The following is a 14085-nucleotide window of genomic DNA, read 5'->3' as shown; positions in this document are numbered from 1 at the left end:
TGGAAATGCTTTATTTATTAAGTGATGACAGCCTACGTAGCTGCAAATATTCATTCTCTAGATTGCAATGCCATTTTAGGGTAAAGAGAGAACTTAGAAGTGGTCTTTGTGTTATTTTCAAATTTCATATGTTGTAAATAAAAAGCAAAGCTTTCCATTTTCCATTTTTGCAAGTTTATGAGCATTAGGAAGTCCTTTCTCCATCCTGTGATTTAATATGACTTTTAAAATTACTCTTTGATTCCCAAGATTTTGATACGGTAAGGCTTCAATGATTTTAAAAAGAACCAGTGAAAGTAGTTCATTAACATGGGCTCCTTTCAGGCCTGGCCTGATGTGCTTCTAGCTTGAGTCTTGGCAATGACATTGAGGACATTGAGGACACTGAGGCCATTGAGCCACACAAGCATGGCAAGTTCAGGCCTGCGTGCACCCCGACCCTTCACCCGGTGTGAGCTTTCCTCCCTGCTGAAGTATTACACCCCAGGGTATTTATAAGCTGGCTGCTCCTCGTGGCCTTCCCTCTCTTCCCCTCCCAGCCCGAGCTCCTCTCTTCCATAGGAATTAAGCTGCAGCATAGCAAAAGGAAATGACTTCATCTGGGTGGAGAAAGGAAAAGATGCAACTTTCACTCCAAATACTGCAAGTCAAATATGCTGCCTAAGAAAGCCAGCTGCCTGGCCGAGGGCTGGACCTCACTGGAGTGGCAAGGCTGCATTCTGAAGGCCTCCCAAATGGGTTGGCAGCACGACATGCAAAAGAAAAGGAAGGCCACCTCTCTTTTCAGGACACCTTGATTATGTGTCCTAATTATCTCTACCCGAAAGTCCCTTCCCTTTTCATTTCAGCAGGGGCACTTGTGCTCAGACATGGAGAGCGAAGCCGTGGCTGCCATCGCTTAGCTAACCAACTATGAAGTGAGGTAAAAACACCACTAACCCTTCCTGCCATGGATTCTGCAAAATTTCTATTTTGTATGCTTCTTTGATATACCAATTTTGAAAATTAGTCTACAATGATTTTGTAAAGATTTTTTTCTAAATCTTTAAGGATTAACTGGCAAGACAGGTGTCAATTAAATCTACTCTTACTCATTCTTGGTCTCCAACATAATTCAGAGAGATGATGTACAACGTCCATTGAAATGGGCTGACGTGGGGCCACAGCAAATGCCGGTGGACATCAGCTCTGCAGTGGGGTAAGTGGAGTCAGCCTCTGGGCTCAGACAGCCAACCTTCTGCAAAGCTCAGATTTGAGGAGGAATGTGAAAATTCTGCTTCACACAACCACATCCTTTTCTTCTCACTTTCTCTAGCAAGTCACACTTGTATGCCTACCTTAGTTCTTTATCAGAGGATAAGAAAATAGATGTCTTACAAATCAAACCATATGGACCCCAGCTGCTAACTTACCAAAGTTTCTTTCAAGACTGTTCACTGACCTTCACATACAAAGCACTGGATTAATCCCATTTGATAGCACATTCATTACTGGCACACATATATGTCCTACTTTGACTTACCTAGATAGCTTTTTAATTGCATATGATAAAAATTTATTAGGGGGCCAGTGAGATAGCTCAGTGGTCTAAAATGCCTTCTTAGACAAGTTTAGGCAAGTGCTCATGGACTGTGGTTTGCGTCCACCACATGCCATTCTAGCCCCATCCCCAGGGTGGATTGAACCAGCCACAAAAATAAATAAATAATAATTAATAATAATAATTTAGGTACTTATCACACTATCCACAACTTAAAAGAATTGCAACTTTGGAAAACCCACATTTACCCACACAATCCCACCTTATTCCCCAATTACCCCACCATCCAAAAGTAACATCACCCTGAATCAAATATTAATCACTTCCTTGTCCTGCTTTCTGTTTTAAAATTGTCTTTTTATATTTATACTTATTCTAAATTATAATTTTAGCGTACTTGTTCTTAACTACAGAAAACTAAGACAATACTGTACATAGCATTTTAAAGGTTCGTGTTTTAGTTTAATACTATATAGTTAAAATTAATCGATTTATTTATCTATAATCATACTCTTTAATGCCTAAACGTTACAGTTTTTCACCATCTCTCGCTGGTGGGCCATCTGAGCTGGATCTGTGTTTTCCTTGTCTTGAGCAACACAACATTTGCATATGTTGTTGGGCAAGAGCAGGATTGTCCCCTGAGAATATTGGAATAGCTAGTACGTAGGACAAACTTCACAATATAATGTTGATTATTCTCAGGCAAATGTGGTTCCTCATTTAGACTCAAGCTCTACCCTACAAGGAAGTAGCTCCTCTAGAGACATGTGATATCCAAGAGAAAGTGTGAGATGAGCCCTGAGTCCCAGGTCACGAAGAGCTTTACTAATTCTGGTGGAAGGGCCCAAAGCTAGTATTAGAATTATGATGGAAGAGATTTGTATTTTGTGGTTCGTATTTTATGAACATGTAAGTCACTCAATAAAGTATTTAAAGTCTTTTCCATAGAATGATGCTTTATTATTCTCAGTAAATTATTTTATCTTTATGAATGTCCAAATTCAAAGTTTTTCCAACTTGTTTTGGCAAATCTTTAAACTGGAGTTGTGATATGGAGGACAATAAGGTCTCTAGACAATAAGGTCTCTAGCTTAATCCTGGTACGTGAAGAGGGCAGTCAATTGTATGATATTGAGTGCTTACTCTGCTTTACAGACATACATGGTTACTTTATGAGCAAAAATTATCCTCCTCCTTGACAGTAAAATTGAGATGCTTTCATTTTAAAGAAAGGATGCAAATGTATACTTTTTAATCCCTCAATTTAGTTGTTTGTCTTTTATCTTTCCTGTCAAATCATTAGGTGCCACTTCACTTTCTCCTATAATTGTGCCCATTTTCCCCTTTGAGGGCTGGCGAGTTAGTCAGCAGAATGAGCACCTGCTTATGCAAGTGCAGGGACTGTGTTTCTGTCCCTGGCAACATATGCCATGTGGGGCTGCCCTCGGGCACACTAAGCCACGGAGACCAGGGTGCGGTGGCGCATGCCTGTAATCCCAACACTGGGGAGGCTAAAAACAGGAGGATGACTATGAGTCTGAGCTGCATAGTGAGACCCTGTATCAAATACATTTTAAAAAATGAAAATTTAAAAAAAAAGAACTGTGCCCATTTCCCCTTTGAAATACTTTTCTGATCTACTATAGAATTAGAACTGCTACCTGGGCCAAGCATAATCATGCGTGATGAAACAGAAAATGGGCTCAGGAAGTTAATCTGAAGAGGCTCTCTTCCAAGTAAAGTGAACTTCATGGATTCCTAATGTAACTTTTAAGGGTCAAAGGCTGCTCTTGCTGGTTTCCTGGTTCTCAGTTGTGCTTTGAGTGAGATGGTTTATTTACTAGTAGGCCACATTCCAAATATAACTATGGTTCAGTGAAGAATTTAGACCACAGTTTAGAGTCTGTTCAGTTTTGATACTTGATTGCTAAAGGACTGAAGGAGGAAATCATCCTTTCCATTCTCTGAACTTACACAGCTACAATGAAGCAACCACTCTCCACAGGCACAGAAAGACAGGACCATTACTAAGCACCTTAATCTTCTGCTGACAGGCTTAAACACCATAAAGCATTATCCTAATGAATTAAGATTACCTTGGAACATGTTGACCTATACTTGGAAACCTCTGAGAGTTCCTGGTTTCTGAAACTTCCCTTAGGCAAAAAGGCTAAGAATTTGAACTTTCCTAACAAACATTCCATCCCCTACAATAATATCATACTTGGTCAGAAGCCAGATATACTGCAGTTGAAGAGAAAAAAAATCCCAAACACTGAATGAATATCTAAAAATCTTTTATCTTTTGATTAGTCTGCTATTTAAAAACAGTGGTGTACAGAAGTGGATAAACTGAAAAAAAGACAGAAGGGATAATATACTTATTCTTCTAATAAATTCTGACTAAATTTGACAAAGCAGATGATGGCAAATATCCACTTCCAAGAAATGCGAGACATTTTCTGCCTTCTGTGTCTTGTGTAGCCATGAATCATGCTTTGAGCAGCGGGGCAGGCACAAACTGCTTCTCCAGAGGCTGTTCTTGCTCCTACACATTGCAGCTCCATCTCTTGCTCTTTGGACTCAGCTACCTCAAATGAAAACACCCAGACTAGCCTGCTGGAGAGTGCTAGACCTTCCAGGGAGAAAAACCTGCCTCCATCAATAACTAGCTAGCATCCTCCCAAAATAGAGCCACTAGTCGGCCCACGTACGATCTCAGCACATGTGAGGAACATAATAATTCAAAGTACCATTCAGATGGCCCAATCTAAATTGCTGACCCCAAAATCATGAGCTAAATAAATGTAGTTTCTTGAAGCCTAAAGATTTGGGTGGTCTGTGACTTCATCTTAGACAACTGGTGCATTGAATATCCATTTCCTCTCCTTTTTTGCTAGCGCAGTGCAAATTAGTTCAAATGATTCAGAAGATAGTAACCTAATCCCCTCCTCTACAGCTGAGCTTAATTAATCTAAGTCATAAATCTACTGCAGTGTCTTGTCATTTATGGCCTTTTGCCTATGCTCTTGCTATCTACAAGTTTAAGGGATCTATTGCTGGTAGTTGGTAAGAAATGAGTGTGTGGTGTGATATGGGCATTGAAATCTGAGGGGCATCTGCTGAGGGGCAGATCCTTCGCCTGGTCTCGATAATTCCAGCCTGACTGTGAGACCTGGAGCTGCTGTAGCTATTTTACCCCCAGCCTAATAATAGAGCAATTTAGAGGAAAGATGAACCACGAGCTCAGAATACAGAGCTGCAGCTCTCACACGCCATACCAGTGTTTAGAGCTTGACCTTCTGGCCCCATTTTTATAGGAGAACCTGAGTTTCCTTTTGTCTCTGTGAGTGGGAGTAGAAGTTTTTAGTTTTCTAAGTTCTAACTGATACTATTGTCTTCCTTGAAAGTTACTTCTAATACAGCAAGAATTGTCACGTTATTTCTAGAAATGTGGCACTTTCAATTAAATATATTACAGTTGTTGCACAAAATGTGTGTCTTTTTATCTTTTAGAGAAATACATCTAAATGCAATATTAACTTTGCATACGTTTTGACCTTATTACATTCAGAAATATTCTTTGAATGAAAAGAAGCATAGAATAATGCTGTAGTACCAGCAAAAATTGTTCCTAGGGCCAAGTTCAGAGCTGCATGCAGGCTAGTGAAGGTAAAAGTAAAATTGGTCCTAAGATTAAAGGAAGCTATACTATATCGATTCCTCTAAATTCGTTTGTAGTTAGTTTTATAGAGAAGCCAAATTTGTCAGTGTGCTGATGTCATCTTGGGTCATAGTTTTTTTTTTTACTTGGTGGAATAAAGATATAGTAGCTTCTAATGGAAATTAACAGATAGCACTTAGACGGTACCTCTAGTCTAACCCAGGCAGGCCCAAATTAGAGCCAAAGTGAGATGGCTGATGGTGACTTAAAAGAATTTTGAGCTGCAGTGATACTGAGGGTGAAATTGTTTTAGCGCATTTTTGCAATGCTTGTGGATCTCTGATGATGTTCCCATCAGTCATGAAACTTACTTCACTAAACTGCACAAATATGCACCTTTTGGAATCAGAGATAGCATCAGGCAAGCTGACCATTCTTTCTGCGTGACTGTCACCAGAACTGTTCCTCTCTTACTGTTCACTTCTGAGTGAATTCAGTTAAGTGACACATCAAATGCTTTTAAGAGTGACATCTTTTCTAACACGTATACTTTCTAAAATGTATTTCTTTACTGTTTGAGAAACCTCAGCTTCCTGTGTAAAGAAAAGTATTATTGAGTCTAATAAGTAAAGACTATGTAGAACTTTCACTTGGAAGGATTCTCAGTGCAAAGCTCTAAGAAGTATTCCATCCTTTTAAACTTTCTTCCAACCATTATACTGCAAAATGCTGATTTGTTAAACACTGCATTAGTGCAATCTGTTAACCTGGAAATCAATGAGATACGAGAACTATTTATTGAACGAGATGTTGAGTTTCCAGAACAAGTTGCAGAATAGCATGCATAAAATGAGCCATATTTGTTATGTAAATATATGGCAAATATATTTGTATTATATGTTTATAACATAAATTTATAGTATTTATTCATTTACCATTGAAGAATACCTAGCAAATTCTCTTTGGAGAGCAAGACTGGATGGGACTTAGAAGAGAAGTAAATACATTCACTTTATTATAATTATTTCTGTCTCACCAAATTTTAAGAAGTTTGAATTTTTATAGTTTTAATATTCTAATTAAAGATAAAAATCTATTACGACAGAAGAAGAGAGTACGATTGAGTAAATGAGCTTGAGCAAGGGACAGGCTCCCTCTGCCAGCAAGACTGTAGTGAATGAGAGGTTTCAGATCGGAGGAAAAACAAGGGGACCATGGCTGGGGATTTAACTCAGTGGAATAAGTGCTTGCCCAGCAAGCACAAGGTGCTGACTTCAATCCCTGATACCACCAAAATAAAAAACAAAACAAGGAGACCAAGCATGTATCTCAATAAAGCAGAAGCAATGTTACCTATGAGAACATGGACAGTGGAGAAGGAATGGCATCTGAGGAATTCCAAGAAGGTCCAAAATATGGACTCACTTGTACAGCTGGAGAGCCCGGGAAACCATTCCATCCAGCAACTCACTTTGCACATGGTAATGTTAAAGAACTTGGCAAAAAAACAAAGTTGGCATTCTTGTCCTGCACAAAGCAACTGTGCAGGACAATAGCATCTAAAACCATGTAAAAACAATTCAACACAGATGGATAAATCCATTACAGGCATTTGTGAGAACCATGGTAAGATTAAAACCAAGCAACTGTAGTATATCAAACCCATAGTAGTCTGAGACATTCGGGAGCAGAAGTGACGTAACGTGGGAGGAGAATGGACAAGAAATGGAGGGGACACAGTAATGGGTCCTCTGAGGTAAAAATCATTTTATACCAAAAGATAATAGAATGAAAAGCTGGACATCTTGGTTAATGAGAAAAATTCAGTGTAGGAAAATAGCTACAAAATGAGGGGCTGGCTCGCACATTGGTGATTAATTTTATTTATTTATTTATGTGTGTGTGTGTGTGTGTGTGTGTGTGTGTGTGTGTGGCCAGCTCAGCCCACCAGGGGGCGGGGCTGGCTGGCATGTGGTGCTGGGGGATTGAACCGCGGTCCCTGTGCTTTAGCTAAGCTTGTTCTAAGTAGATGCTTTAGACCACTGAGCCATCTCGCCAGCCCGCACATTGGTGATTAAACTGATTCGCCCTACCCTGACTGACGGATGCAGATAAGCACCCATTGGATTGCTCCACTTTCTCGCAAAGAATCATGGCTGCCTAATTTCACAAGTTGGTAACTGAATAAAGGTGTTGTTCCAATTATAAACCCAGTACTCGCTGATACACTAAAACAAGAATTCAAAATGTCTGCTGTTTCCCTTGGAATGGATTCTGACCCGCCACTTTGAACAGGCTTAGCTAGCCACCCATTCCTCCATAAAGACAGTGGCTGACCAGAGCTCATATGCTGGAAATTGTTTCTAGAACACAGTCTCACTCCCTAGGTCAGTCTCATTGCAGAGTCCTGTCAGACCTCCTTTTGGTCTCGTGCCTTCTGCCCAGGTTGGCTTTTCCACGAGGCGGCTAACACCCAGCCGCACTGCACTAGTGGAAAGCCGCGGTGGTAGGTGAAGTGCAGCACGTGGGATTGTCCACCATTCCAAGAAAGGATCAGAGGCAGCTGTCTAAGTTATTAAAAGGGGTGGGGTTGGGGAGACAGAAGGCATAGACAATGTTCTTCTGATCCGGGTGTGACTGTTTTGTGTTTTAAAGCTCCTGGCTTTGATATATATATATATATATATATATATATATATATATATATATATATATTTCTTTTTTTCTATGATTTGTCCTCATGATTGTGTCACACAGAGACTAGAAGAGTTTGTTTGTGTCAGACTTTGGCCATATGTGCTACTTGAAATTCCTTAATGGTCTGCATTTCATAGCTGATTTTAAGGTAAATTAAGATCATTTTCTATGAAAGATTGAGTTCTAGTTAGTAAGTAGTAGACTGCACAAAATCTGTGAGTAAACTAGAACTCTGCATCTAGAATTATGCATATACTGACCCTCCCCGGTCCTCTGCATGCTGTGTCAAAATGGGTGCTTTTGATCTACACAGTCCCAACAGACTTAGGACTACAGAGGCCTTGGGCCTGGGGACCTCACATGTGTTTTGTTCTCATTTAGCATTTTACCATTTGTACATTCAGACTTGCAAAATAGCAAGGATAAGATGACTTGCAGTTAAGAAATGTGAGCCAAGTGAAAGATATAGGATTCAGATTCACAGAATATTGTAATTCATATTCTGTAAGTAGCTTTGCAGATAAACTAGGCAGCAGAAACACTCTACTCTGGCAGTGGGGCCACCGCTGCCTATCACAGTGTCCTGTGTAGTTTGTCTGGTCTTTTCCCATCTCCCACACCACATGATTTGATGGCCTATTGTTCTAGGATCCATGTGTCATCAGGCCAGTAAAAGGCTGTGGAACAGAGAGGTGAAACAGGGACAGGAAACATTTGAAAATTCTTTTCCTTTTGTGGTCTCATGCAGTGTTATTTCCTTTCTGACCTACAGCTCTGAACCTGGCAGACTTTAAAGCCATAACGCATATTTTTCTTCCCTTTGTTAAATTTGATTTGCTGCATACACGGTCCCCAGGCTTTTCTCAGTCAACTAAAATATAGTCTCCTGCACAAATTACCAGACCCTAGGCTTCATTATTCCAGTGGGGAATGAAATAGTGGTCTGTGTATTGTTTTCTACGTGATCCATCTGCTCCTGGATGGGCAGAATAGACAATATCGATGGATAGGTCCTTTCCTAGATCATAGCTTGAAAGCTGATGAGACCCCAGGCTTGTTTTGTCTCAAGTCATTTAGAAAGGAGGAAGGAGAAGGTAAGGGTGCTCGAGAGAGTAATACAAAGCCATAACTAGGGATTAGGGAAAGGCAGCTCTGGGATGAGAATGCCAGGCTTTCAACCCCCAGCCTGTACACTCTGTCCCAACTCTGTGGAGCCACTCACTACACACCCTAACACCAAGTTAAAGCTCACACTAGAAGCCAGGTGTGGTGGTGCATGCCTGAAATCCCAAGGAAATCCCAAATTCTAGCCCCACCTGGGAAACATAGCAATTTAGCAAAACCATCTCAAAATCACCAATTTTCATAAGGGGGGCTGGGAATGTAACTGTAGTTCAGTGCAGAGATCCTGGATTTAATCCTTATGATGCCCAAAAGAAAAGGGCTTTTCAGCTGAAGTAAGCACACAAAAACCACAGGCCCATTTTTAGTAGGTGACTAAAAGAAACCCCTTATTTCAATGTTTTAGGTACAGGACCATGGTCACCTAAAAGACCCCTTCCCTATAAGATTGAGTCATGGCAAGTCTACCCTTAATTTTTTTCTCAAGTGCCCTAGTTGATAAAGATAAAAATATAAACAAGCTTTCATATTTATTCAGTTATTCGTAGAAGAAATGTGCTGCCTTCCACTTATAGGTTCCTGTCCCCTCCTATCTCAGCATCAACTTCTTGTCCTTGGAATTTTTGTTTACTCATAAAAAATTGTTTAAGAATGATGATACATGGATTGTTTAGCAATCTGATGACCAGGAATCCTAAACACTGCCCTCTGTATCCTTGTTGCTCCATGGTTACTTAGTTTGGGTTGTAAAGTTAAAAATATCAAAGGTTGATGGCTTCAGGAGCCTGAAGAAAGAAGAAATCGCAGCAGGCAGAGACTTGAATATCAGCCACTAGGTCATGTCCTTCTGCTCCCTAAAGATTTTGTCTCTCTCAGATTCAAGTCAGAAGATTATGTTCACCTCAAAGAGCTGTCAGGAAAGTTATTTGGGATTCTGCATACTCAAGATGATAAAAATAAACTTCGAACCAATGTCAAGTACCATAATTCTAATAACCTTTTGTGAATTAAAGTCCAAATCTGAGTGCCTGCAAATACCACGCAGGAAACAGTCCCCTATAATATGTCCCACACCCTGTAAAAGTCTGTTTGCTTCTCGGCACTTATTCCTATGCAGTGTTACTATGTCCACAAATGGAAATTCAATAAATAACTGAGTCAATTAAAAACAAGATTCAGAATAAAATCACTTTAGACTGAAAGAATCAAGTAATTAAAGCAGAGCAATTAGATTTATGAATCACTCGGCTAGTGCTAAGAATTAAAACTGAACCTCAAAGCAAGGGTTTGGTGCGATCTCGGTCCCTCATGAGACCATACCCATTTGATAGCTTGATTGTCAGCCTTACTGAGAAATGTTAATAAACATTAAATAAATTTTAATAAACATTACATAAAATTTAATAAACATTTAATAAACATTACATAAAACCTTTATAATTTTTAAGTTACAGATTCTAAACATTAAAGTGACTATAAAAATTGAAAAATACTTCCTGTTATACTACAGAAAAAAAATCTTATTAAATTTTTAAAACAACTACTCTGTCTTCCAATCTTGCTGGAAACACATGAGGTATTAATATTATCAGGAAGAATAATTGCATCTAAAATTACTGAACATTTATTGTGTGCCAGGCATTATTCTGCCAATTTATCTGTATAGCTTTTTTTAATTCTCATGAAAACCATATGAGATAGGCACACTTCACTTTTTGGAAAATTTAATCCATATCCAACTTTTGTAAAAATCTAAAGACTTTACTAAACATGTAATAGATGAAGCTTTAAGAATAAACAACTCCCCAAATCACATAGCTGATAAATAGAAGAATTAAGAGCTATAAACACAGACTATCTGACCCATAAACTGGACTTTTTACAACTACATCTAGTTTCTTTTTTAGTAACTGTCCACAGACTGACAAACTTATGGAGACCAATTTTTTCTATATATTGTTGTCCACCAGGCAACTAGTGTCACTATTTCGCAGACTGTTTCTTCCAATTTCTCATGGATTGACACATTATACAGTCTTTCCACTTCACATTTCTTAAATTCTTACTGTTCTTGTATTTGTTGGTAGCCTTCATGTCGTCAGGAACAAAAATGCCTAACTCATTTAACAATAAGTGCAAGTTCAGATTCTGCAGCCAAAGAACTTCCAGGGCCTGTTTTCTTCCTCCCATTCCACTCTGCCTTCCGTAGGCTATTTCTCCTAAAGGTGATTTCCCTTGGAACTGCCGCTAACTCCAAGGGCAGTGAAGTCCCTCTTCCTCATACCAGATGGCCATCTACCTTTGGGAGCTTTCCGCTAAGAACAAGCACTTCTCTTTGCAGAAGAGCCCGACAATCTCTCCTTATATGGACCTCTTCCAGTGTGGATCAGGTTGAGATTTCAATGGTTACTTGATACCTAATCAAAATGACCTGCACTACAGCGGTGAGACACTAGATACCATGTGTAGAAAGTGGGATTAATTCAAGAAAAATAAAAATCATCACCAACAGTGCTCCTCTATGTGCTCTGTGAAGTTCCCAACACGTCATCAGGATCACAGCCAAATCAGTGTTAAAACAAGTCTAGCCTGCAACAGAGAAACTTGGTCACATTTGAAGATGAAAACCTGTGTTCCACAAGCTGCTTTACTAGCAAGAAACTGCATGAACTACAACTCCAAATAACGTCATAATTATTCATTTATTCATATATGTTATTTTTAATTATTTTTAAAAATGGCCTCAGGAGCTGATTAAATGATATTATCTTTTCATTAAATTAAAAAATATGCATTAAGCTTGAAATAAAAGTAACTGGGGCCAGGCAAACAGCTCAGCGCATTAAAACACCTGCAAGCAGGCGCAGGAGCCAGGGCTTCAATCCCAGGGCCTGCCGTGCTGGCCCTGCCCGCCCCCAGGGCATGCTGAGATGGCAATTTAGACTGGGCATGGTGGGGTGTGCCTATATTCCCAGCTCTTGGGAGGCTGTAAACAGTCTGATCACTACAAATCCAATCTAGTAGTGAGACTCTGAAAACCCTGTAAACCCTTCCCTAAAATACAGAGAGAGAGAGAGAGAGAGAGAGAGAGAGAGAGAGAGAGAGAGAGAGAGAGAAGTAAAATCAGTATTGATCTTGTGGGAAAACAAAAGAAGACAAAAGAAAGCAAAAGTAAGAGAGAAAAAAAGACAAAACTATTATTGTATTGTTTATAAGTAATCAAAATACTCAAAACAGACCTGTGGCCAGGAATCAATGAACTTTAGCAAAGAATGAACTCTTCAATAGATGAAATTACTATGCTGTTTCCTAAAAGACACAGCCAGAGAAAACTTTCCTCTGGCTGAGAAATCAATTTCTTTTTTTAAATGTATTTGGTACAAGGTCTCACTACATAGCTCAGACTCATAGTAATCCTCCTGTTTTCAGCCTCCCCAGCACTGGCATTACAGGTGTGAGCCTCGACTACCACTGGTCTCAGTGGCTGGCTCAGCACACCCAGGAATGGGGCCAGCGTGGTATGTGTTGCCTGGGATCCAACCCCAGTCCCTATGTTTGCCTAAATAAGCACTTAGTCTGCTGAGTTATCTCGCCAGCACTCAGTTTGTTGCAGCTTGGTAAACTCTTAACAGAGTATATTGATTGGGAAACAATTATCAAACACTTTTATTTCTTGCCATATCCTTCCATTGAATGGTTTCATTTACCCTAAAATTAACTTCTTTCAAGGAAATTGAGATGTCTGTGTCTTATCTGAATTAATCCAGACATGGGAAGTTCTGTTCAAAGACACAGTGACTATTCATATGTATTATTCTGTCCTTATCATCTGAGGCCCAGAATTTTATTGCAGCCATCCCCAGACCACCCCCCCAGCTTCCAGTCTCTCTCTACACCAGTGTGTCTTCCACATCATTATCTGATGAGTCCTTCTTAAATCCCCTCTGATCTCCTCTCTCCAATTACTAAATTATAAAGCAATCAGATCATATCTACCTAGTCATATCCTCTCCCGTTATTCACTCAAATCAACTTCACATGGTGACCAACTAGTCTGCCAACTGACCTTTGCCTGAACAGGAGTTTTCCTACTCCCTAACTTGTAACTGTGCTGCTTCATTTGCCTGAAATTGCTTTCTCCATGCGCCTCCCCCTGCCCCCGTCACCTTTCCATAGGAACCCCTTTACATATGGGGAAAGCCAGCTCAAATCTCTAGTACTTTCTCTTCTCATTGAGCTCAGAGAGATTCCTTCCTGCTGTAACTCACAAGAGCAAGGGATCTGTGCTCATCTCAGGCATTTAGTGCCCTAAATGTTAGGTACTGGGATTCATGATATAAATCTCCCTCCCTGAGTTATAAGGATGGCCTATTGTGCTTCCACAGTGGCTTGATAATAGATCCCAATGTTTTAAAAGTATGTACATTATGCCTTGTATATTATGTGTACATGACACAAGTGTTTTTAGTTGAACATAGCAGCAAATACCTGTACTCCCATCTGAGGCTGAAGCAGAGGATTGCAAGTTCAAGACCAACCTGGGCAACTTACTTAGAACTTGTCTCAAAATGAAAAAATTTGAAAGGGATTAAGAATTTAACTCAATGCTAGAGCACTTGCTTTGCATGTGTAAGACCATAAACTTAATTCCCAGAACAGCAAAAATACAAAAACAAATAAGAAAAACTATTTAAAACCAAACTCTGCTTATCTTCCTTACCCTTGACTTTCTCTTTCCCTAGGCCTACCCATTTCAAGATGAATCCATTCATCTTGAAATTCATCAGAGGTGCTCAGGCCAAAAGCATGTGCCTCAGGGCCAGTGAGATAACTCAGCAGATTGTTTCAGCAAGTACAGGGATCGAGGTTCAATCCCTGGCACCACATGCCATGCCAGCCATGTCCCCAGCCATGCTGAGCCAGCAGCCAAGCCTGGGCATGGTGGCGCATGCCTGTAATCCCAGCCCTGGGGAGACTAAAACCAGGAGGATCACTGTGAGTCTGAGCTGTGTCGTGAGACCCTGCACCAAATACATTAAAAGAGAGAGAGAGAGAGAGA

The 14085-nt window shown here is 39.9% G+C and overlaps 1 protein-coding gene across 1 annotated transcript in view; it reads left to right on the top strand.

Annotated features, from left to right (window-relative positions):
• Positions 1 to 527: 527 nt before the first annotated feature.
• Positions 528 to 14085, top strand: part of Lama4 (laminin subunit alpha 4) — a 172418-nt gene continuing 158860 nt past the window's right edge. Inside the window, exons 1-2 of the mRNA XM_023706138.1 lie at positions 528 to 922; positions 1119 to 1198. The gene's annotated coding sequence lies outside the window, so the exon portion shown is untranslated. The remainder of the gene's footprint in view (positions 923 to 1118; positions 1199 to 14085) is intronic.

Source organism: Octodon degus, unplaced genomic scaffold, assembly GCF_000260255.1.
Source record: "Octodon degus isolate 3935 unplaced genomic scaffold, OctDeg1.0 scaffold00241, whole genome shotgun sequence".
Classification (NCBI taxonomy): Eukaryota; Metazoa; Chordata; class Mammalia; order Rodentia; family Octodontidae; genus Octodon; species Octodon degus.
This window is presented reverse-complemented; position numbering and strand designations above follow the sequence as displayed.